At 39.2% G+C, this 26,691-nt stretch overlaps 1 protein-coding gene and 1 long non-coding RNA gene across 2 annotated transcripts in view; both read left to right on the top strand.

Annotated features, from left to right (window-relative positions):
- Positions 1 to 2,834: 2,834 nt before the first annotated feature.
- On the top strand, positions 2,835 to 3,530 carry LOC141757394 (uncharacterized). The gene is made up of 2 exons (XR_012591635.1): positions 2,835 to 2,941; positions 3,084 to 3,530. It is a non-coding gene; the product is annotated as an uncharacterized LOC141757394 (long non-coding RNA).
- A 7,941-nt stretch (positions 3,531 to 11,471) lies between these two features.
- The window catches only part of lhx5 (LIM homeobox 5), a 77,766-nt gene continuing 62,546 nt past the window's right edge, over positions 11,472 to 26,691 (top strand). Inside the window, exon 1 of the mRNA XM_074617171.1 lies at positions 11,472 to 11,680. The gene's annotated coding sequence lies outside the window, so the exon portion shown is untranslated. The remainder of the gene's footprint in view (positions 11,681 to 26,691) is intronic.

Below are 26,691 nucleotides of genomic sequence, written 5' to 3'. Positions count from 1 at the left end.
CTAAAGAATAAACAGGGAAGAAAAGAGGAATTTAATCATTTCCCAATTAAGACATTTACAAAGGTGTTTTGTGTGCATGTGTGTGTTACAGGGCTTCAAATTCCTTTTAATTAAGGCAGAGACAGAGGTTACTTGTCTATCTTTGTCTCAGTTGTATTTCATGGATTTTCTATTCTGTGTATTTAAACTGTGAAGATTTTAATTGCCTTTAATTATGCATATTTAATTAATACACCTTCAGTTTAGAGTTTAGGAACTTTTAAACCTGTTGAGTTGGAATCGTTTGCTTTCTTTCTTTTTTTTGTTTTTGCGGCATGCAGAGCAGCTGGAGCAGAAGAACAAACAGCAATTAGGAGCTATGTATAAGTTTTCTTTTTTAGTTAATTTTAATTGCTGTTCTTTGTTTTTCTGCTACTATATTTCAACTTTTTGTGTGTTTGTGAGCTTGCTCTGGTGTGTGTCTACAGTCACGGCAGTTTGTGAAATATGTCACTAATTTAATCTATCTAATTTGTGTACATCGACACTAATTTCACTTTTTTTTCGGGATGCTCAGCACAACTTTTTAATAGCGTATTTTTTGTGCATTTTCCTACAAAAATACAGCAACACATTATGCACATGTCAATTTCCGCTAGTCTTTTCAAAATAAAACTACTTAGCGACTTGGTTAGGTTTCGGCAACAAAACTACTTAGATACATAGGTGCAGTTTGAACTTTAAGTTTGGTGGTTCACAAAAACAAATCTAGAGTGAATGCAATGTATACAACACAGAGAGGTCTAATGTATGCATGTAGCTTACATATTACACCCTCCAAACAGAATGTGACGCGAGTGTCGGCGACAAAATCAGTTTGATTGCATTGTTTTCTACTGGAATGAACTAACTTGCTGCGAGCGACGAAGCATTGTGCAGTGTGCGTTTTTGAGCTGAACTTTCAGACGCCCTGTTTCTATTTATTTCTGATTACAACGGACAAGGAGCGGCTGATTGATGAAGTTGAAATAAGGAGTTATCGATACGATACCTCCTCATTTCACTACAAACACCTAAATAAGGAGGCAGCAGGCTGGAGGGAGATCACCTGACAGTTTACTGAGGCTACTGTTGGCTGTATTGTGTCATTGTCAGCAAATATCGCAGTATAAAACCCATATTTTCTGTTTAATAAACACAAACGTCAGAAGATAGCAAGTACTACTCACCCATCTTTTAAGTGGTTACGTCTCCAGTCTGATCTGGAGCACACAGCTGATAGCTACATGGTTTGTTTACATGACGTAACAGAAGTGTATATTTAACGGTGTGTGGACAGAGAGTGTCTGATGTTCTGAGGCTAGAATTAAATAAAAATACCACAAATCTATCTTCTTATCTTGTTGGTTTCTTATTCTGCCCATATGAAGACACGACAAGGTCGATATTATTCATCATTACAATAAATTATTAGTTCTGCGTTATTATAAAAAAAATATAGATGCATTTCTAGGGGGTTCAGCGAGCCCCCAGAAACCAACGCAAACTGCGCCTGTGCTTAGATTGCTTTAGGAAAATATCGTGGTTTGGGTTTAAATAACACCGGAAGTGGCGTTACTGAAGTACGGAGGTTGCGTTTGACTTGTGGTTTCACACGGGACGTGGTTTTCCTGGGTGAAAGTCCAGTGTTTTTTGACCCACCCATCCTTCCCGACCTCTTCCCTACACGGCGTTCACCGCTTGTTATACTTCCCGGTTCACAATCACGTGGATTACATAAGAATTGATTTCATGCTGAACCATCACAGGAAACAAAATGTAATTTGTGTTTATGTACACGAACCAATACATACAATTTTGTGACTATTTCACAAACTGCTGGTATGCGTAAACAGTATATACTTCTCCAGGTGTGTGTGCGTGGCTGCGGTGGTCATGCAGGACAGCATCCCCCCTGAGGAATCCGTCATATGTCAGCGGTGTTATGTCATGTCATGTCACTGCCTTGACTTGCTGACACAATACCAGTATTTTGCATGTGTAAAGGCAGATTATGTACATTTTTTGCCACATGCTTTTACCCCGGTTTATCTACGCGTGCATGCATGTGTGTGTGTGCACAACACCGGTGTTGTACCGTATAGCGTCCCGGTGCATGTGTTGGCCGTGCACCCCGACAGACTGCTGTGCTGCTTGCCCATTGTGTTGGCTCCTCACACTGGTTCGCTGGAATAATGCCAACAACTACCCCCATTGTACCCACTCTGAAAGGACTGAAAGAGCTCTCTCTCCGACACACACACACGCACACATTCACCTGTCTGTCAAACCGCATGGCAAAAGCCATACAATTACCCTATAACATGATGAATATTTACATACACTGCTGATCCTGTTGAGGTTAATGCCGTTTTCATTCAGCTCCTTTTGTGCCTCAGTGATTTGAACGTGGCCATGCCGTTGCACCTGAATTTAGAAGTTTGCAATTAATTTGAGACTTGACAGTTTATTAATGAAGGTGGGGGCTTCCTGGTGTCTCAGTAGGCTGTTGGATGAACAATGTAACCGCAGTGTTGTGGTTTTGAATCGGGCCTGGGACCCTTGATGCAATCATCCTCTCATCTCTCCTGGCTCTTCCTTCTACCGGCTCTTCATTAAAACGTTAAACAGACAATTTAATCTGTCCATGTTTCCAGATATCTGTCTTTGAGATTTCTGCTTCTGCTCCAGTACAGTGGAGGTGAAAGGGATTTTGTTTTTGCTGGTCAAAGGGGTGAAAATTTTAATTAAAAATCATAAAACAAAACAAAAAAAAGAGCCATGCATCCTTCCAGGTCTGGATGATCCACAAAAATTTGAAAATTTTGATTTGTTAATGCTGTGAGCACCACAAATGCAATTAAATTCTCCAAGACTGAATTAACTAGAAAAATGCCTTCAGTAGAGTGCAGATCTCCTCCAGGTGTTTCTCCGTCTCCCCGGTGTTTTTCTCTCAGAAAAATAAACTAATAATGAATACTTGTACAGCAGATTCAGAAAAATCTGTGTTTATGAAGCAATTTACACACCTAGAAAAGAGCACTCAGTAGAGGACAGATCTCCAGGTGTGTCTCCCTCTCCCCTCTTAAACAAAGGACGAAAAACCGGGGTTTAGTCATCTTGTATTGTGTCTAACTTTAGTGGATCATAACATATCAGATATGGAATTAATCTGTAGATGCTTCGGTTCAAAATGAGACCAAACATCTACGGATGTCAGTTTTTGAACCACGACAAAGATCAAACTGTGGCCTCCAACAGACTAGGAGAGGCTTGTTTTTAGACAAGCTAATTGAAATGCCTCTTGCTACTGAAGCAGTCGTTGATCACTTGCGGCCCCTACCACTCCGTTAAGAGGAGTCAGCAGTCAATGACGGTTTAAAACAGTCAATAAATTATGTTTTTAAAAAATTGTGAATATTGCAACCATGAGACGTCCTTGAGCAGACAGTCATAAATGCACACAGAAAATATTGCACCTCGTTCCACAGGGTTTTGTTTTGTGACAATAATAGAATGGATAGAAACACCACCGCAGATATGGCAGAGAAGTTACCTGCTACATGGATATAAAACAGTGTTTTTGTATCTATGAGTTACTGTCGTCTAGACGAGTCACATTTTAATGATACATTTTTTCTAAGTGAAAAAGTTTGACGGTATATTTATCTAACATTGGTAGCATGCCAGCTGTGTAACAAAGACTGTGCATGTATAGTTCATACGTCTTTTAACAAAATAGTTCACAAAATTGCTAAATATGACATTGAACTTTTCACTTAGAATTTGTTTTTACAAATAGAGCTGTACTACATTCATCAATCAGTTTATTAATTTGCTAATTCGCTAAAACACACATTGCATATGGTTTGTCCATCATCTGCCACAAAAGCTACATTTTTCCAAACGTACTCGAGGCAAATTACGGACCAAAAAAACCCCAGAAGGTTTCGCAAACTCATCAGAGATCACGGAGGTTCCTACAGAAATGGTTGATTTGGATACGTACGTACACAAAGCAATGTGGAAACAAGGTGTTAGAATGCGAGATTAGCCGTGGACAGACAGACAGACACACGACCGAATGCATGATCTCCCTTCAGGCCCGGCGGAGATAATAAAATCCAAACTATAGAACATCTTATTTTTTTTCTTGTAATTTGGGTGAACTGACCCTTTAAAGCATATATATATACTTGGTTTGATTGTATTTAAGTGTGTATGGGGGGATATCAGTGAACGCATGATCGCCTGGCGGAGATAATAAAACCAAAACTATAGAAAATCTTATTTTGTAATTTGGGTGAACTGACCCTTTAAATGATATATACTTGGTTTGATTGTGTTTACGTGTGTATGAGGAAGTATCAGTCTGCAGAATAATGTGTTGATATAATGACGCGGTGTAACACTGTTGTTGCTAAAGTGTATATTTGATTTAGACAGAAATAACAGACCACGTTTCAAAGACTTTATTATTTTTCTCAGCCGAATCTCAGACATTAAAATAAACTGCATGTCACTTATTCTTCCTCTTTGTCTCCTCGGCTCTCACGCTGTTCTCTCTATCTATAAATTTTCGCTTTCCTGTCTCCTCTGACTTTATTTTAAAAAACCTCCTTCCCTCCTGTCTCTTGCAGCCCGCTAGCACCCTCGTATTCTGTCTCACTCCCTCTATCTCTGCCTCCCTCCTCCTCCTCCTCCTCTCTCTATACACTACCCCTCCTCCTCTCCTCTCCTCTCCTCACCCTCCCACTCCCTCTCTCCCTCTCGCTTTTCCCCTGGCAGGCTAGTGATTGACACTTACAAATTACCCGGCGGCAGTGGCATTGTGTGTGACCCCTCTCTCTCATCTCCAGCCCGCCGCCGTTTTGTCATCTAATTACTGTGAATCCCCGGCCTGCTCCCCACTGCTGCATTTTTAATATCCCTGCCTACCCCCCCTTCTCTCTCTCTCTCTCTCTCTCTCTCACACACACACCCACACACACACACACAACCCCCTCTTCCATTCACCTGCAGCCTACTTTACCTGCTTCTCTGTCCAATACTTGGAGTGCGACCATCGTCTCTATATCCTACCGTGCGCCCTCCGAGTGTTTTCTCTCCACCGCCTCCATTATCACACCATCACCTCTCCTGCCTCCTCACTCCGCTCTCCTCCTCTCTGTGGAGTGTCACTCCATCCCACACACGGACCAATCCATGTCAATCTCTCTGTTTGCATTTCAGTTTCCAGTAGCATCATTAAAAGTGTTTGGTAAACATGTTGTTCAGCTCACCTGATCAATACGCGCTAATGAATGCACAGAAGCTGTAACAGGATGGAAGATTTTTTACCTTCCTGTCTCACATGTTTTCATAATTCTCATATTTTTCTCATCACATTGAGTTGCCTGTATATCTTATTTAGTGAACTGTAGTTCATTATTTACATTTGCAATGCAAAACATCTCAAAACAATGTTGTTTCTCTACTGTTCTGTAAGCTTTCTATGTCAGACAGTATTGCATTTCATTGGTTTCAGCACAATGTACAGTTTCTGTTTGGGCACAATTGATTTCTGTTTGCAATGCTGATATTTTCTTTTCATAAAAAACATATAATAGATGTGAAATTCTGTTGTATAAAAAAATGCACAGAATGCTAAATAAAGACATTATTTCACTTCAAGGTGACAAACAAGTCAACAAGACGTCTCGAAGGACTCTTTGTTCAGAAAACTGCATAAAGTTGTGAAAGAAATGAAGAATGCAAAGACTTATATACGCTTCTCTGACTTACTTTATTTCCTCCCACACGCATGCATTTTCACCAATAGGCACAGATCAAGGTTTTCATGCAAACACACACACACACACACACACACACACACACACACACACACACACACACACGGCAAACACAAGGAGAACCTCCACTGTAAGTTGTAATGATTGCAGCATGACGAAGTGCAAATCTCCTCGGACACACAACACCCACAACGGGCCTCACATTGAGTGTTTTCTACCTGTTTCTTTGTGTGTGTGTGTGTGTGTGTTGCTGTGTGTGTGTGTCGTCCATGGCTCAGCTGCCCACAGCCAGACTGAGCTCCCCCGCCGATCCCCATCTTCCAGCTAGAAATCAGCAGAGCATGGCAGACTGCTGCTACAGCAGCGCTCCAGAGGAAGGGAGGGACAGAAAGAGAGGAAAGACTGTTAGAAAGAGAGGAGCAGGATGGTTGGAGATGTTTTTGTCTTTTGGTTTTGCAAAGTTCTGCAGATCAGAAAGTTTTATTTAGAGTCCAGGTGATGACAGATGCCTCACAGCGTGGCTGAGACAGACGTGCAAGGCCAGGCAAAGCCAGGCCAGGCCAGGCCAGGCAGGGGCCGACCTGCCCCTCCACCTTCTGATGTTGCTCCAGGGCGTGGTAGGATTTAGCATGGCCTCATTACCTTGTCATGAGTTTGGAGAAATATGGGCCTCCTGAGAGAAGCTCAGGGACGTGGACTGATGAAAAGAGAAAAGGAAGGGGAGGTGATAGCAGACGCACGCTAGAAAAAAAGGGAGGCAGGAGGTGGGATGAATGAGAAAAGAAGGAGGGAGGAAAAAAGAGGTAAGAGAAGGAGGGTAATTGAGAGAGAAAGGGAGGAGAGATGTTGGCAGAGCTGGAAAAATAGAGGGAGGGATGGAGTATGGCGGGGAGTGGCGAAACTAATGGTCCTGCCTGGAGAGATAGTAGTCAATCAATCATCTTTAAACAAAAGCAGCAGGCCCAGGAGAATATTTAAGAAGTGCTTATTTAATTAAAAGTCCCTTTGCTCATATTTATGGGCCATCCTTCCTTCAAATATTAACCTTCCAGGTCCTGGGAGGCCTCGGACGACTCAGCCCCGCTCTGTAGGCTGGATGGCCCGACACAGCTGAGCTCGGAGAGGAAATACAGTACGGCGTTCACATCAAGACATCAGTCTCACAGTCTCACATTTCCTTACCTTCTTTACCTTAACATGTGCATCAGTTATTGGAGGGCTGTCAATCAATTCAAATATGGAATCGCAAATTAATTGCACATTTTTCTTCTGTTCTAAATGTACCTTAAAGGGAGATTTATCAAGTATTTAATCCTCTTATCAACATGGGAGTGGACAAATATGCTGCTTTATGCAAATGTATGTATATATTTATTATTGGAAATCAATTAACAACACAAAACAATGACAGATATTGTGCAGAAACCCTCACAGGTACTGCATTTAGCATAAAACAATATGCTCAAATCATAACATGGCAAACTGCAGCCCAACAGGCAACAACAGCTGTCAGTGTGTCAGTGTGCTGACTTGACTATGACTTGCCCCAAACTGCATGTGATTATCATAAAGTGGGCATGTCTGTAAAGGGGAGACTCATAGGTACCCATAGAACCCATTTACATTCACTGATCTGGAGGTCAGAGGTCAAGGGACCCCTTTGAAAATGGCCATGACAGTTTTTCCTCGCCAAAATTTAGCGTTCATTCACTTGTGAGTAGATTTTATTTTATTAACTTTTTCAATATATACAAACATAAAGGCACATAAAACCAGTTGCTACAGTAGATCAATGAAAAATAAGTAACAAAGCAAACAGAAGTGGAGCTAATTTGAATTACTTTATGTACAGTTGTACAGTAAACTGACTTTTATATGTGAAATTGGTGGAGCGCCCCTTTAAATTGTGAACCACTTATTGAAATTCAGCACTAGTAACTGCATCTATCAGATAAATATAGTGGAGTAAATTGACTCCTAGATGTACAAAGCAGCATAAAATGGAAGTACTTAAGTACTCAGTTACTTTCCTCCAAAGTAATGTCTCTTTTTGTTGTTGTATTTTTCTTCCACTACAGCAATTACAATATATGCCTTCAACTAATCTATTCAGACACTTAGCTGCCCCAAGAGTCAGCTGGTGAATACTCAACAATATAAAGATCACTCAAAGGTGTAAATATGCCTAATTTCCCCTGGCCTTCATAAACATGTGACATATCACAATGTGCTATTCAACCAACCTCTGAGTTCTCACGTCGTGGCTCCTCGGTTCACACATCCAGCGTAAATTAGTGATCCTCTGTTCCTGCATCCTTCATCTCCTGTCAGCTGATGTTTGGAGCTGACATCAAGCGCTTTCTTCTTCTTCTTCTTCTTCTTCCTCTTCGGCATCAGACGCGTTCTCACATATTCACACACATCTTCAGACTGCGGCGACTATCAACACTTCACAGTGTTCTCAGTGTTCTAATGAGAATGAGATCACAGGTAATGTTCACTTAAGACCTTCAAAAACACTCCACTTTACATAACTGTTTTATGAACCGGTGCTCACTTTGTGGAAGCACCTCACTACGTTCAAGCACCCACCCGTGGGAGTGCTTGTTCATTACGTTGGGCGATGCTTACACTCAACGCATTACATTACATTTTTGGCATTTTTCTGCCATGAGCCTGTTTACTGCATTCTGCAGTTTGAAATTGTCTACATTTTACCGCCAGAGAGGAATCACAGTAAGATAAAGCATTGAATGAAGTGTTTTTTCCCCTTATGTTCTAGTATTAACAGTATGTATGTGAAAGCCTCAAACAATGATAACATATTAAAGTGCTGAGGAAGTTAAATCTTTTTATAATCAATATTTATATTTCTAAACAGATGACTTCTTGTTTGTGTGTACGTACAAGTGACAAGTGGAGATGGAGGTGGAGGTGAGATGGACAGGTGGATGGATTACTGAACAGGCCTACCGGGAACAGAGTAGTCTCAGGGGCCCTGTTGGCTTTGACGTACAAAATGTAATTCAAAGAGACACGTACTAACCAGGAAGAGACTCAAAATGACCACATGGAGACATAAAATGACTACAAACAGATGCAAAAATGACTACAAAGACGCAATGCGACTACAAAGAGACGGAAAACGACTTCAAAGAGACACAAAGTGACTATAAAGAGGCAATCGGACTACAAGGAGACACAAAGCAAATACAAGGAGACACAAAGCGACCACAAAGAGATACAAAGCGACTACAAAGAGATCCTAAACTGCTACAAAGAGACACAAAGTGACTACAAAGAGAGACAGTAAGCAACTACAAAGAGACGCTAAATGACTACATGGAGACGCAAAACAACTACAAAGAGACACAAATTGACAACAAAGAGACACAAAATGACTACAAAGAGAGGCAAAACAAGTACAAAGAGATGCAAAGCGACTATACAAGGAGATGCAAAACTATTACAAAGAGAAACAAAGTGACTGCAAAGATGCAAAATGACGCAAATGCAAAGAGACGTAAAATGACTACAAAAAGGGGCAAAACAACCACAGACAGAAAATAGCTACAAAGAGACCAAAACAACAACAAAAAGAGGCTAAACAACTATAAAGTCTTTGTGTCTTGCTCATAGGTAGGAGAGGTGGTGGGGCCTTTTGCCCACCGTCTCATAATCCGGTGAGGATCACCGGTGGGGAGTGATGCTCTCACAGCACAGTGGACCAACAACGCACGGCTGCAGCTGACTGGAGCTGACTGGAGCTGCTGGAGCTGTGGGGGAGCTGTGTGTCCGGAGTGTTTTGAGTTGGACGTGGGCGGCCACTGGGAGTTCAGAGACTGCATGGGAGAATTTCGGGACACTGATGATCTGCAGCATTCAGGAGGAGTTAGTCACTTTATATAGCTCAATATCACGAATCACAAATTTGCCTCAAGTGACTTTACAATCTGTACAGCTACATCACAAGAAATAAAAAGTTGTTTTACAGAAGGCCAGCAAGGAGTGACCTGCAGTCATTAAGACTCTGTACGTTAAATGAAGTAAACTAGTTTCCCTCTTTAAATAAAGCAAATGTTTGTGTGTGATATTGTGTGTAGTTTACATTTAAGCGTTTGTGAAAATGCAGCTGAAGGAACAATCTTACTGTAATAAGCCTACAGCAAATAATTACCCCCATGAATTATGCAGGATTAAGATCGCCATCATATGGGAGATAAAATCACAATTTACTCACGCAAGATTTTAATGGGAAGAATAAACTGGCCTCTGTGAGAAAATAACATTCACAACTTTACAACGGCATCTCAAATAAGTGAAAGAAATGTTCTGTCTGTGACCAACTTGAAACTTGAGTATATTCATAGTTCTCTCTCTTTCTAAAGCATCAATAGTGTTGACCTTCCCAGGGTTCCTCACTAGCTGCTGCCTCCAAAAGCATTGTGGGAACACCTTGAATTTTCATCCTGAAATTCAAAATCAATAAACATTTTCTTACAAATCAGGGTCACTGTTGCTTTTTTTCACTTCTTACATTTGTGTTGGTGGCAAAATTTAAAAAAAAAAAAAAAATGTTCCATTGAGGAGATACTATGACTTAAACCTGCAGTAAATGATTTTTCAGTCACTTGCGGAAAACTTTGAGATATTATTATTATCACACTTTAATATGTTTTGGCTTGTAGTTAGTGAACAGGTGCAAAAAAATGCACAACAATGAAGTGAATTTAAGGATTACTTCATTATGGGTTAGAGTTACTGTACCTCAGCACAGGTAAAGGTTGCACTTGGATCTATCTAATTTTTCATTTCCATTTCTTTATTTAAGAAAACACATTAACAGTATGTACATACAAAAATTGCTAATACCAGGGGTGCATATACAAAGTATATAGCCTATAAAGAAAAGGTAGGCTAATACAAATTACTACTAGTACTATTATAATAATAATAATAATAATAATAATTATTATTATTAATAATAATAATAATTATTATTATTATTAATAATAATAATAATAATTATTATTATTATTTATAATAATACCAATAATAATAATAATAATAATAATAATAATAATAATAATTCAAAGTATCTACCTAATTTAGTTTTATTTCAAACTGTCAGTATGCAGAGTAACAGAAGGAAACATTAGAAACACTCACATACAGATGAAGAACAGCGAAAACAGAAACAAAGAGCAGTGCCAAACATAAAAAGGACAACAGAAATGAAACCAATCCAACATAAAATAAATAATACAAAAAAACATGCACGAGTATGACAAGCAAAAACTGAAGATATTGCATACATTCATTGTTTTCATAGCTTTTGTTGTTTTGTGAGGAAAAAAATCGTTGACACATTATTGTTCCATTTCCTTTATAAATACAAATAAATTATTATTATTTTTTTTAAATTTAATTTAAATTTATTTTTTATTATTTTTTGGGGGTAAATTTACATTAAAATTAGATTAATAAGGAAAAATACATTACTGTCTTTATCAGTGTAATCATATCAACCAAATATACAATTTCTATAGTAAAAATGCACAATCTGAGACATGCATCTACCTAATGCACCACCAGCTGGCACGCTAATTGACGCAAATCAAACATCTACGTCGTTGCGTCATTAACAGGTGCACCATGGGACTGGCTAACATGCTGAATGCCAACATGTGGTGGGTCCTTTTACCTTCAGTTAGGTATCTCAGCTGCTTGTGGACTGGTTATACTGGGACGTAGAGACTAAGAGGACTGGTTATAGTGTTTTTATTGGGAATAAAGGAGCAGAGAAGTTGAACCTGGTGGAGATTACTTACCTGTGTGGTGCAGGAGACTCACAGAATGACGTCAGACAGGTGAGTGCAGGTGAGTACAGAAACAACAACACTCATTTATTGCTGTGGTGATGTGCAGAAACTCTCTTTCTGCTGTCATGTGTTTGTAGCTGCAGCAGCTGTGGAGTTTATATTGTTTAAACATCTCTGTGTTGTTGCTTTGTGATGTTTTATTCTGCTGGTGATGCTATGAAGTTTCAGGCTGTTATTCATTGTTGGTCATTTTTGTTTAATTGCTTTGTCTTATTTCTGGTTAATTCTTGTCACACAGAGGAAGGCTGGTGTATATTTATAATTGATAATCAGTTGTATGTAGCCTACAGGCTATTGTTGATTTGTACATCCAGGTTCTTTGGTATTAGCCTAATGTTTACTCAGAGTACATTTTAACTGACCTTCTTACTTTCATCTAAGTACATTTTGACACAGATAACATCACTTTTACTTGATTTTAATATTGTAGTACTCTTTCTGTACATCTTGCATATGTAAGTCAATTATCTTCATCATAAAATATCAATGCAATAATTAATGCAATCATAATTTAAGAGTAGATAGATAGATAGATAGTAACTTTATTGATCCCGAGGGAAATTCAAGTTTCCAGCACCACAGTTCCATAGTGCAAAAACATATTAGTAAAAAGGCAGTAAAAAAGTTAGTAGTGCAAAGTACAAAAAATATACCAGATATAAAAATACAAGGAGATGAAGAAAACTGTTAAAAGTGAATATAGTGCAGGGTAACAGCTGTAATACACGACTATTACAAAAGTGAGTATAGTGCAGACGAGACTGTTAAAAGTGAGTAAAGTGCATTATTATCTGTCCTGCAGATATGGTGATATAAGACAAGATATCATCTTAGATTTTGGATATGGTAATATGGCATAAGTGTTGTCTTTTTCTGGTTTTAAAGGCTGCATTACAGTACAAATGTAGCTGTAATTGTCTGAACTCAACAGGCTGTTCTAGCTGCTCTATCATTTGCCTTTACCCACTTAGTCATTATATGTTGTGATATTTGATTTTCTCAAATCGCCCAGTAGATAGTCTACTTATATTATTACTGTTTTGGTTCCCAATGCATTTCAGAATGGATTTAAACATTAATTTAAAGGCCATTTATTGTATAACTCAAATATACAGTATGTTGAACTCTTCAACCTGCTATTTCAAGGATCCTGTTCTATTCTCCAAGGCCTCTTCTCCCTCCAGGTAGTCAAATCAAAAGAAATCTGGCCACTTGAAGCTATGGAACAGTTTAGCATATACATTCATGGATATTTTTAAATCTCTTGTGATGTACCATCTCATATTTAAGGGGCATAAACTCACAAGAAAGATCACATTAGATTAATTAGAATGGGCTTTTTATCCTTCTGTATTTTTCTAGTATATATGATTTATTTTTTTACTTGTCTACTAATATATAACTATTTAAAAATGTGGCCACCTCTGCAAACAAAATTGCTTCGATTTTCCACGATGTTATTGTTTTTTTTAACCGGTTGAATATGATTTATGGCACAAAGAAGCAGTTGTTTTGAAAACACAATGTATGTTCTGTCTTCTGCCGGAGATGTTTAATGTATTTCACACAGTTACATACTCAATGCATGTTATTATTTGTGTTTGCTTTGCATTATGTATGTGAGAGAGAGAGAGGAAGAGAGGGGAAATTCAAGTGGATAGCAGTGAAAATGTATATAAAGGATGAAGTGCAAGAGGATGAGAGAGTATAGAGGGGTGTATGTATGCACACTGAATTTCCCAGTAAAATAACAGTAAAGAACAGGGTTGCCTTTATGTTACTGTAAAATTAACATTAGTATACTGTCGCTGAAATTTACAGCTTTTTTGTACTGTTATTGAAAAATACAATATGAACTGTTTTTTTTATTAATTTCACAGTATTTTTACAGTTAATTTACTGTTTAAAGATACATTATATAACTGTTTTTCACCTTTCTTTTACATTATTTTACTGATTTTGTTTTAAGTCACTATTTAGGTTACATATACATTTTAATAAACATTATTATATTGCCTAGATGAATAGACTTAGCAGGTTACAGACATAGGAATAGTCACACTAAATACAATTAAATGCACATGTTAGGAAAAAGGCTATAATAGACTTGTTGACACTTTTCCCAAAATGTGTGTCTATAGCTGAGCACAGAATGGAAACCAGAACAACATGTGAGTGAAGAACAATAAAGCTAATTCACTGATTTTACAATCATGTACAATGTACAAGCCTCACATGTGCAGATCAGGTCCCAGAATTAAAACAATACTGCATGAAACTGTTACTGATGATACTTTAGACAGCTGATCAGCAGTAAAGTGATGTTTTTAAGAATGCATTATAGTTCAGTTAAATTTAATTTAGCAGGTTTTCTTTTGTATTAACAGTAAAGCACTGTTTTTAGCAATAACAGGTTAATACTGTTGAAATCCTGCTGTAAATTAACTGCATTGTTTACAGTGTATGTATAAGTATTTGTGTGTATTTGTGAGCGAGGGACAGACAGACATACAGACAGACAGAGAGAGGGAAAGAGAGAGAGGGAGAGGGAGAGAGAGAGGTTATTGCTGGAAAGCGTGAAGACAATAATGCAAACTGACACTTTAGAAATGAGATGCCGGTTGCCTTGGCAACAGGCCCTGGGCTAGGGGCTACCGGGGAAGGGGTGAGGATGGGTGAGCGCGGGTGAGAAGGGCTGCAGAGAGGGCCGAGATAGTGAGTTAAATTACGTTTGATTAGAAGCTCAATCATTTGAAAAGAGCAGAGAAGAGAGCGTGGTGGTGGTGGCGGTGAGAGGACAGGAATGTGCTGTATGTGGAGATGGCAGGAATGCTCCATCTATAGGAAGCGAACTCCAAATGGACACGCGTGCTTCTCAAGTGTTTTTTTTTCTTCTCACTGCTGATGTTTACCTGAAGGAGCACTAGAGCTAACAAATAGTCTGTGCTCTGTGTCGGCAGTACGGCATTACTGTGCTGCTGCTCGGTATTTACTTTAGTCATCGTATATTAGCTCAGATGGCAAACATTGTTTATACGGGATGCAGAAAATGTATGTTTGAAGTATGTATTCATGCTTTTCTAAATGTAAGATAGCACCCAGCAGTGTAGGAAATTAAGGGGGCAAAGCTGGGCAAATGCACCAAGTGCCAAATCTAAAACACATTTTTTTAATCCAACCAATGATGGGGAGTCCAGTCCATAAATTTGGGCATGAAAAAAAGCATGCTAAAATTTTCAACTGCAGTTATTTCCAGAACTATCTATAAACTAACAACTTGGGCCGCCCCCTCTTAGTCGAGTAATCGGCTGTTTTGGTCTTCGTCAACTAAGATTTCTTAAGTCGATTAGTTCTTTTTTATACTGTTTTCTTGCTGAATGACTTATTTCTAAGAAACTTCTGAGCACATTTCTGGTAAACACCAGATTTAAAGCGGTGCTTTTGTGTGATGCTTTGTGGAGAAACTGAGTTTTACAGATCTGTTGATTAAATCAACTAATTGATTAGTCTACAAAATCATATTAGTGTTAGTGGACTAATAATTTCTTTGGTTGAGGACAGCCCTATTTCTAGCACACTATACTGTTATTGTTTTATTTTATTTACACTTAAATTTACACAAGATAGACAAGTTCCAATCGCTACAACACATGACACGTTGTGAAACAACACATAACATAGACTTTTAAAGTGTTTATTAATGTTCAAAATTTGTCAACAATTATAACTTCTCCTATGAAGACATACACTCACCGGCCACTTTATTAGGCACACCTGTTCAATTGCTTGTTAACACAAACAGCTAATCAGCCAATCACATGGCAGCAGCTCAATGCATTTAGGCATCTAGACGTGGTGAAGACGACTTGCTGAAGTTCAAACCGAGCATCAGAATGGGGAAGAAAGGGGATTTAAGTGACTTTGAACGTGGCATGGTTGTTGGTGCCAGACGGGCTGGTCTGAGTATTTCAAAAACTGCTGATCTACTGGGATTTTCACGCACAACCATCTCTAGGGTTTACAGAGAATGGTCCGAACAAGAGAACAGATCCAGTGAGCGGCAGTTGTGTGGACGGAAATGCCTTGTTGATGTCAGAGGTCAGAGGAGAATGGGCAGAGTGGTTGGAGATGATAGAAAGGAAACAGTAACTCAAATAACCACTCGTTACAACCAAGGTATGCAGAATACCATCTCTGAACGCACAACACGTCCAACCTTGAAGCAGATGGGCTACAGCAGCAGAAGATCACCCAGTACTAGCAAGGTGTACCTAATAAAGTGGCCGGTGAGTGTATATTATATTGATGACAATGATATTGAGGATGTTGTTTAGGATATTCATGATGATATCGATGACGTTGTTGATGTTAATGATGATGATGACAAAGAATCTGCTTCTATCCACCCTGTGCATCGTCTCTGTGCGTTGCCTGTCGGCACCTCGGTCCGATCGGACTTGAAGCTGTTGTTGGCACTTACTCACGTTGTTCCCTCCTATCTAGATCCTTGCTTGTGTTGTACGAACTCTCAGATGTACGTTGCTTTGGACAAAAGCGTCTGCTAAATTAAATTGTAGAATATTATTACACAATGTTACACAATGTTTATACACCAGCCTCCACTTGTGGGTGGATCCACAGGAGGAATTATGGTTTTTGACAAATACATTAATACATATCTGCTTGCAAATACCTTTTTTTTATAGAAATGTTTACTGCTTACAAATGACAATAAGGGGGTTAAGGAAAAGTGTTACCCAAAATGCATTTAAGGATTCAAACAGGAGTAATTGGTGCTTTTTGGGGGGATTATTTTCAGCCATGGATTTGGTGCATTAGTGAGTATTTGTGGCAGCAGGACGGTGTGTGTGGGATTGAGTCGGTGTGTGTGTTCATGGTGATGAAGGAACATGTCACCCAGTGCAACAGTGTGGCTCATTGATGTGTTTTTAATAGGTTTTCAGGCTTTGGATACTTGTTAGATCAATTCATTGTTGGTTTTGGATTTTTAATTTAACCTTCAATAGTTCCAGTTGTGTCACACAGCTGTGATGAAGTGTTGAGGGAAGTTTTAGTTTAGTTGCAAAAAGTGCAATGCTACTGAATGAGCTGAGCCACAGACTCATTTCTGCATGTCAGCAAGCAGTAATGCTATTACACAATGTTAAATATGTTCATTTTAAACAGCCACACAATGCTGCACATATGATGTGTGGTGTGAGCAGCGGACATTTTTTAATTTAGACAGTACGTGCTACTTGTGAAGCGCCACAATGATGCTGTTGTCATCGTTTCTCAGCTTTATGCGACACAAGTCAACGAAAACGAGCAGCCAGTCGATTTAGTTCTCTAATCTTTCATAAAAGACGAATAGAAACAGCTCAGTGTTCTTTACTGTCCTGCCACGTCGGCCGCCTTCGATGCAGAATAAGGATTTACAGTTGAACATTTGTCTGGACTGCTGTATGCTATTTTGTAAAATGTTTATCGAAGACATCATAAGAAGCCATATAGCAGCAGATGGATGATTGCAGGAATGCAAACTGCAAACGTAGCTCCGCCATCACTTGGAGATTACTAACTCGTTGCTAAAGAAAAGCTGTAGACTTTGGGTTTTGACTCTGCACAGGTGATGGGAGCATATCAGTAGTCAGTCTTTGAAAGGACAGTAAACATGGCCAAGGGGCAGAGATCAGACAACAGAGAGGCGTCTTATCTGTTAGATATTAGCTGATGTATTCATCCGAGCTGAAAAGTTAGAAAAGGAATTTATTAGCAGCAAAACTCCAAGTGGCAGTGACCTCTGAGCTCAGCAGAAACTGAGACGACTGACACCTAAACACAACCTGCACTGAGTTTATTATTACAAACACATAAGGGGCCATGTTTGCATGGTTCAATAACGACCTTAAAGTTTTTTTTTTTAAGCTGAATTACTTGAACAATCTGTATAAAATGATTCAAAAGACATCTAGAATATTTATTTCTATTGCAGTTGATTCAAAATGTGAAATGATGGTGCACGTTCTTTTTTACTACTTTCATTTAATGACTTCTTCTCTGGCGTAAACACGGTGATTGAAGGTGATTGCAGACAATAGCAGGAGAAGGTTCAATGACACCAGCATCAATACTCAATTCATGACTTAGCATTGATAGTGTCTCCTACTTTATATCTACATGAAAGATGCTATAACTAATATTTTTATATTGACATGGGATCAAATAGCTTTGCATATGTGAAAGGCGTTGGATGTACCCACAGAGGATTATCACCCGACTCTGCAGTTCCCTTCAGCTATATGGAACATTTTAGTATCTTTCAGCTCATTGTTTTGGTTTTCTGGCACACAACTTTACTGTTTTGGGCAATATAGCCAAAATCGTCTATCCCGATTTCATATCTCGATAACGATATATATATATCACGATATAGCATTTTGTTCTGGTAATTGAATAAATAAATATGAAATAACCACATGGTATTTTTGTAAACTCCTGTATGAATTAAATACTTGACAATATTAAGTATTTTCTCATTTTATTAAGAATTTTAGTGCAAAATGAACATAACAGTTGAAATTATAGAGAAAAAAAAATAATAGATAGACCTAGGTGAGTGGACAGCAAATGTAATATGAATAAAAAACAGCTGATAAATGCATTTTACAGGATAGGTGGCAGACATTAAGGCCCATAATAATGTATACATACACATTTCTGCACAAAACTACTACTTCTAAAAACTGCAGTTCTTTCATTTTATTTCAGATATATTGTACATATGTTTGTAGTATTTTATTCACATTTTCATTGTAATTTTCCATACAGCTTTCCTTTTGAATTCAGATATATTGTATATATATATTATTATTTTTTAAAAATATTTTTATTGTAATTTTCACTTTCTTGATTTTTGTACTTTTTATTTTTTTTTATTATATTTCCTCGTACCATGTTTGTGTTATGCGCCAATACACCAAAGCAAATTCCCTGTATGTGAAACCTAATTGGCAATAAACGGGATTCTGATTCTGCGATATTTCCCTTGCAGTTGGTGGAGAACAAAACGGAGCTAAAAGGAGAGAAAGTATTGGACGTACATTTATCAGGTTGCCGACATGACTCCAAACAAATTCTAATGTTGCTACGTAACTGAAAGAACCAGTTAATGTAGGTTTAAGAGAAAGCATGGGGTGGAAGAGGTTAAATAGCTTCTTGGTTTCCCGGTTGAGACTTTTAGCCCTCTCTTAATAAACTCTGCTCAGCATGGTACACTGTGACTCACTGCAGTTAAAGCATGCTATACCGTACCATACCTGACCTCCACAGCTACAGTCACAGTTAAATATGTCTCCTGAGAGGTCATGTAATTCCAGCTGTGCGTTGCTACATTTAGAAAGACAAATGATCAGCCAGCTACTCGTGTACTTTAAAATACTAATCTATATACAGTTGGAGCAAGCACAGTAGTGTGTGATATACATCTCAACATGAAATAGGCGCGCTCTGGCTGCTCTGTCAAACTGGCCAGCCATGTGTGAACATTTTTTGCAGGCCTGCACTGTAAGACAAGTAATTATACGCGGCAGTCCAGGAGGCCGCCGTCATTACGCACCTGGTGCATTTACAGCGCCGATAGCGTGTTAGCATCGTGTTGTTTACTCCACAATCAACAATCTAACAACAGGGGGACAAAACACGAGCTTTAAATAAACATTAGGATGATTTAAGTCTGTGCAACACGTCACTAAATCTGACTGGTTTAGGATGAGTCTTCTTTTTTAGCTTTGCAAGACGCCACACATAACATTAGATCTCCTCACCTCGTGATCGCTGCAATGAAACCCTTTAAAATCACAATCAAAGTGCAGTTAGAGGAGACCTGCTGTCACTTCAATTAAAATGTGCAAATAAAAAACCGCTAAAGAAATAAATTTAAAGCAAACTTTTGAAATACCAAAATCCACATTTTGCATAAATTTGAAAGCAAATATTTTCCTAATCATGTGTACAAAGTTTGTAATGAATTGTGTATTGGCTCCACCAGCACGGCACGGATGCACACACACACATGCCACATTACATGCACACACACACGCACACACATGGACACGCACAGAGGCAGCAGAATTGAATGCGATAGGGAAGTGAAAAATGATTAACCCGGGGTCAGCTCTCAGCCTCAATCTCGGCAGCGCTCAAAGAACATCCTCGCCTGATTTACACTCGTCATGTTCCACAGCACACATTTGCATATATTTATTAAATTCACCACGCGTTGGAGAATAAAATATAACAGGGTGGAGGGGGTGGCAGCGTGAGGGAAGGAGTGGAGGAGGGGAATGAGGGAGGGGGTTATTTAAAGGAGGCGTGTTTCTGATAGATTTGCCTTTCATTCATATTCATTTGCTCTCCCTCTCTTTCTCTCCCTCCCTCTCTCTCCGTCTCTGTGTTTTGTTCATTAGCATGGAGGTCAGCGCAGGCATCAGATGTGACTGCTTAACGCTTTAGGGAAAACATTGCTGTTGGTCAGCCTATTGAATTGACCTTGTTATCGTTGTGACAGACTGTGTTATTTATCAGTTAGTTAGATAAGCCAGCATGGAGGATGGTGATAGTCCACCGCACGGAGAATGAGTCTCGATAGTGAATCTGCGGTGACAAACACGGCCCCGGGGTGTTTTCACACGTGCTCGCAGTTATCTTGGAGAGCGCCAAAAAAGTGATGCGAGGACAAAATGAGTTGTCTTTGAGGAGGACTAGAAATAATTTTCTCAACTTTAATGACGTCTCTACTTGTCTTTAATATTTCTAGCAGTGTGGTCGACTGTAATATGTTAACAACTACTGGATGGATCAGATATTAATATTATATCACTTTGGTGATCCCGTAACTTTTTATAGCGGCATAGTCAGTTTAATTTGTCAATTTTTTTGCTTTAGGGTTGGGCAGTATAATAAAATATATCATCAAAACAACATAAAAATCTCCATCATATATGTATTTTTCTATAGTTTCTATCGCGATACAAGCTAAGTCTATATTTATTTGTTTTTTCTCTATAATTTCACAATTTAAAAATGAGAAAATACTTATTTGTCAAGTATTTAATTCATGCAGGAGTATACAGAAATAGGCTTTACCATGTGGTTATATTTAATATGGACTATTTATTTATTAAATTACATTACGCGACATATATGGTTATCAAGATATGAAATGACTGATATCGGGATAGAAGATTTTGGCCATATCGCCCAGCCGTACTTTGATTTATCAACAAATACCTGCAAAACGAATGACATTCCCATCAGCCTCTGTGTTTACTGTTAATTAGCAGATGTCAGCATGCTAATATTCTGAACTTAGATGGTGAACGTTAGGGACTAAGTACGGTCTCAGAGAGCCACTAGCATAGTCAGTCTTATTTCTTTTCTTATCTTTATTTAGAGGTTAACTTTTTTTTAAATTAGAATTAAAGCACAATATCTAACGATGCTGATCAAGTTTAGATGTAGTCCTCCTAGGCGTACGCTGTTTCCTCTTCCACTCCTTGCACCCGAGAACAAGGCAAGTCGACACCAATGTGAATAACACGGTTTTGTAAACAAACAGACGTTGTCTACGAAGTTTTTCATACTCCAGCAAGCCGAAATAATGATATTTAGACACGCCGGAAGCTCAAGTGAAGGCCTAGGGGAGCGGCCTGGGAGTGATGTTGGGGGCAATAAGCCCAGTGCATTCTGGGTGTTGTAGTTTTCTACCTTTTGAGCGAAAGACAATATCACACAGCCCTTTTTTCTCTGTTTTCTCTGGACATGTAGCACCAATTTCTAAAATATTTGCACCTTTGTACTGCATAGACAGCCTCGTTTTATGACTCCAGAGGTATATTTTATGTTATATCTCACAGGTGCTTTATTCTATCTTTCCAATTTTTCATGACTTTGTCAATCAATTTCTTCCTAATGACTTCACATAATTGTTTTCTGTTTCTGTTGTAATTAGTGTTTTATTAAATACCAATATATTGGTGTCTATGCAGTCATTTTGAAGGAGACAGACACCGATACAGCAGACACACTTATTCATGTGCTCTGTCTGTATTTGTTTTACACAAATTAGCTGTCACTTTCTTAAAATAATAACCTGTTTTGTTTTCTTCAGATGACATTAATTACATAACTAATAATATTTTGGGAAGATGGTTGTTAGTTTATTCAGCTAATAGTCCTTGTATGTTAAATATGTTGGTAGGATGAGGGTTAAAACACCAGCAAACAAGATGTGTCTCATTTAGTGTAGAAATAGGTCGGCTCATTTAATTAGTAAATAGCTTCCTCCCACTCCCTCTACAGACCTCGTGGTAATTAGCATCAACTTCTCCCTTTTTCTATTAATTCTCAGATTTTCCTTGTTTCCAGGGTTTCAGAGTCGGACAGTTAATGCTGACAAAACATGCTGATTAATCACCCCGAGTTCACCTAAAAAGTTGAAACCGGCCAAGTGTGAAACCATCCTTAAACCTCCCCCCCCCTCCTCATGCTCTCTATCCCATCTGATCCCCCTCACACCAGCTGATGTGAGCAGCCGTGGCAGGTGAGATCAATAGGGCTGAAACCTGTCCAGAGCTTTAATCCATCAGTGGTGAGCCGGGAGAAGAGACAGGGCAAGGAAGCCATCACTCACACACACAGAGCCGAGCCCCTTTCTGCTCCAGCCGGCTAAATGGCCATCTGGAGAAAATTGTCAATCAGTAAAGTTCCTTTTTTTTTCCAGTCAAATGTGTCTCTATACTTTGATTCTGTTTGGTGGGTTATGAAGCGTTCCCATAATTTCTATTTGAAAGTTTTCCAAAAAATGTAATTTAGAAAAATCACAATATATTGTCTTGCTTACAGTATCGCAATATATCGAATCGTTACCCCAGTATCATGATACGTATCGTATTGCCAGATTCTTGTCCATCCAAACCGGGTTAACGGCTGCGCGCATTAACGTTTTTTTATTTTTATTTTACGAGTCTCGCCAAAGTGTGGCCTAGAGCTCTGCATTTTTAACTAGGGATGCACCGATACCACTTTTTTCACAGACAGGATGGACATCTGAAACATGATGCAGCGTTAATAACATGTTTAATAAAACAACACATATGAAGTGGTAATCAGCCCGGAGGTGTGGAGTCCGTATGGGAATGTTTTCAGTTTTGATGAGTCAGCAGTAGCTTAGCTTGTTGCAGGTTTAAATATCCTTCATCATATTGATCATATTGATCATATTTATCCTGCTGTCAGATTATTTCCAATAGTACTGCTGTACATCTGTCAGCAACATGAATATGCACATAAGCTTTCACGTGTACACACGTCACCTTTGCTGAAAATATACTCCCATGTACATGCATATGCAGTATATATACATGTATGTAGATATATGCACATACAAATACTGTACATTTACACACAGGATATGTACATAATGTATATACCCAAACACACATGTATTCACATACATGTATAGACAATATCATTCTTTGCGTATACATATACTGTACATGTATTTCCAGGTTGCTTCTGGGCTCAGTTTTAAAGCTAGAAGAAGATACTGACATCATATGAAACTACAAAAACTAATGAATCCATTGGTACCAACCATGTCATACTAGCTAGTCGTGAAGGAGGTTAAATAACGCTCCAAACTTACCTTCAATTTTGGCGAGGAAAAACTAGCATGTCCATTTTCAAAGGGGTCTCTTGACCTCTGACCTCAAGATATGGGAATGAAAACTCTGAGATGAACAGAGTGAAAACTGTACCTTATTAGATAAAAAAAGATGTTGAGAAACAGCATAAGTTAGTAGTTGAAAATAGGTAATAAATGTCTTATGCCTTATCGCCAAAATGTTTAAAATCGCAATAAGATCATGTGACTTGAGTATTAATTTATGTTTCTGCTTATAAAATGGTCTACATGTAAAATATATGCAAGTACATGTACAGTATATTCATGTGTATATATGTAAATAGACATGTACATGTGTGTGAATAGGCAGAACAAACAGACCACACTGAAACAAACAAATAAAAACCAAAACATTGGAGCAACTCCACCGCTCTGGTGGCCGACTGCCAGGCAGCCTGCCTCCCTGGAAGGCCCCTGTCTGATGCCGAGTAAAACAATTGGCAAGAGGGATGTGAATCCCTCTCTCTCTCTCTCTCTCTCTCTCTCTCTTTCTCTTCCGCTCTCCCCTAAACACACACTCACACACACATGGAGAGGTAGTGATGGCAGAGGACCAGCAGCCTATGCCAGTAGGCGTAGTGGGACTGCTGGGCATGCTGGGACCAGCCTCAGGAGTTAAGACTCGCTGAACTACAGCTGCAACCAACCCAGCCGTCGCCAGAGCAAGAGAGAGTGGCCATGGGATACATGCTCCGACACACCGCTACAGATACACTGACAGACATACGCTCGCCTCCGCCATCACACACACACACACACACAAAGGCGTCTGTCTGGTCCCGTGATATGTGTCTCAGCTGTGCCAGCGTCGCCGCCCCCCCTCAGGCCTGGACCTCCCGCGTATGCCACCCCTCTCCACCCTCTTCTCCCTCCTCCTCCTCCTCTTCTCCTCCCTGCCGGTAGCCTTTGTGGGCTAATTAGCGGTGAAATTGGTGAATTGCAGGCTCGGGCACACACACACACACACACACACACGCACACACATACAGTCGTTGAATTGCAGGCTCAGGCACAGCAGTGCAGACACTTCAGCATAGCCAAGCGCCACTTCAGCTGCTGAAAAGCCTCTGAAATGGGGCACACAACACAAAGACAGGATTGGAGAGGAGAAGAAAGGAAATTGGGGAAGAGAAGGAAAGAAAGAGTGTAAGTGGAGAAGGAGGAATATATTTTCTCCAGATTTCCTATTTACACTTGAAACGTGCTCCTACTGTACTTACAGAAGTTTTTAAAATATTCTTTTTCCGTCTTGTGGTCCAGGCTCGCCGTTAGTTTTAAGGTTTAGCCGACACTCACCTGTGTGTCATCAGCTTTTAGTGGAGAAGTAGTGGGGCAGCTAAGCTCAAAATATTCATAACAACTGTGCATTTTGTATTAAAAGCAAAAATTTTACTGCTAATGAAAAGTGAAATGCACCGATGGAAAGCTGAAGATCTTGCTGTTCTAGAGGTTCTCATTCTATCATGAATGAAGGCAAGGCGGTGAAGTTTGACCCTGAAGTGGCCATGCTCCTTTTATTTGGTTTTCATGCTTTTTCTCAGATTAAAAGCTTTAAAAAGCACCCTTACAATTTTTTAAAAAGATTTAAAAGATGATCTAATCTGCCGTGTGTCGCTAACGAGGGTCTTTTGGCACAGAAAAGTACCCGTATCGGTAATCGTATCGGTACTCGGTATCGGCGAGTACCCAAATGTACTTGTACTCGGTCCGAAAAAAATGGTATCGGTGCATCCCTATTTAGCGCCTATTTGGCCCTCAGGTGCCAAAATTGCAGCTCCCCGATATCTATATCTTCTCATAACATAAAAACCTACGCCTGTGCCGAATTTGTTGCTTTTATCGCAAAATGCACAATTGTTATGCTTCACTGGCGCGCTAAAGGAGTCACTGAGCGTCTCTCTCTTTGATAGAGTGAGAGTGAAAGAGAGCTTCCAGTCTCTAATGATTTCTGTGATGGACGACACTCATTCCATCATCCCCTCCGTCCCACCCACACCCCATAAATTAACTCTCATATTAACAGGCTGTATTAAAACCATGCAACGTGTTAGGGCTCTCATTTAAGATTAATAAGTGGTAATTATGGAGGGAGGGAATCTGATGAGGAAATAAGGGAGGCTGGAAAAAGGAGTCCACTGCTAAAAAATGAAAAGATAAAAGTGTGAAAGAGTTTCTCTGAGGCATCACCGCGCCGCTTTTCATGTGTCTTTTAAATATAGAAAATAATCAACACAACATGGAGAGAAGTAATTTGAAGAAGCACAGTTTCATCCCGCAGATGTTGTGATTGAATATTAATACAGTCACAGAGACGACATGGCTTCCCAGCTGAGCATGAAATAAAGAAAGTGGGTGGATGACAGAAGGACACATACATGGTTGTATTTGCGTGATGCTCGCCACAGGCGCAGAATTAATATCTGAAAGGACAACAAACAATTTAACCATAAATGAATCCTTATTCTTCACCCTGCACAGTCCGCTCATTGAATACTTTCTAGATAACTGTCTTCATAAACCTTCATCTTTCTGTCTTTTCCACCAGCTCATGAAGGATTATTACGCTTTATTACAACTTGGTTCTTATTTTCCTCATTTTGACCATCGTTCGTATCGTTAATATCACTAAGATAATGAAGGAAACGCAAGAAGTCAGATGATCAGACAGGTTAAAATCAACCTTTTGGGAAGAGAACGACCAAAGTGAACTTTAAAGTTATTACCAAAAACTGTCTGTTGTAAACGAGCCTCCATACTGGTTCCGGTTTGAAAGCTGGGAGCAGCAGCCAACGGCGGGAAAGTGTTCGTCCAATCAGAAGCCGAGTGCCTTGTTTCTAGGGACAGCACACCAAGCGTCCAATGCTGGGAAGCGTCGCGTCCCCTCGCGATAAAAAACACCCCTGTGGACACGTACCATGAGTGCATTTTTATCATAGCAGATAAGAATGAATTTATTGTCAAAACTTTTAACATGAAACACAACATCCAATAAAACACAGTTATCCTTTTAACGTTTGCTTAAAGCTAAAGATTCCAGCTGTAACTAATGAGCCTTTTTAAAGAATGAAACCAAATATTTGTGACTTCTTGAGATTAATTTAAAAGAACATATTGTGCTCTGATTGGAGTAAAATAGCTGGATGAGATTTTCTACTTCTGTCCAGTGCAGCGTCGGTGTGTTTGTGCAGTTAATAGATTTAGCATTAGATTGTACATGTTGGTCAGAGCATGTGCAATGCCACAGAATACACAT

This window comes from Sebastes fasciatus, chromosome 19 (assembly GCF_043250625.1).
Source record: "Sebastes fasciatus isolate fSebFas1 chromosome 19, fSebFas1.pri, whole genome shotgun sequence".
In the NCBI taxonomy this organism is placed as follows: Eukaryota; Metazoa; Chordata; class Actinopteri; order Perciformes; family Sebastidae; genus Sebastes; species Sebastes fasciatus.
Note: the sequence above shows the minus strand (reverse complement) of the source record. Positions and strands in the feature narration are given on the sequence as shown.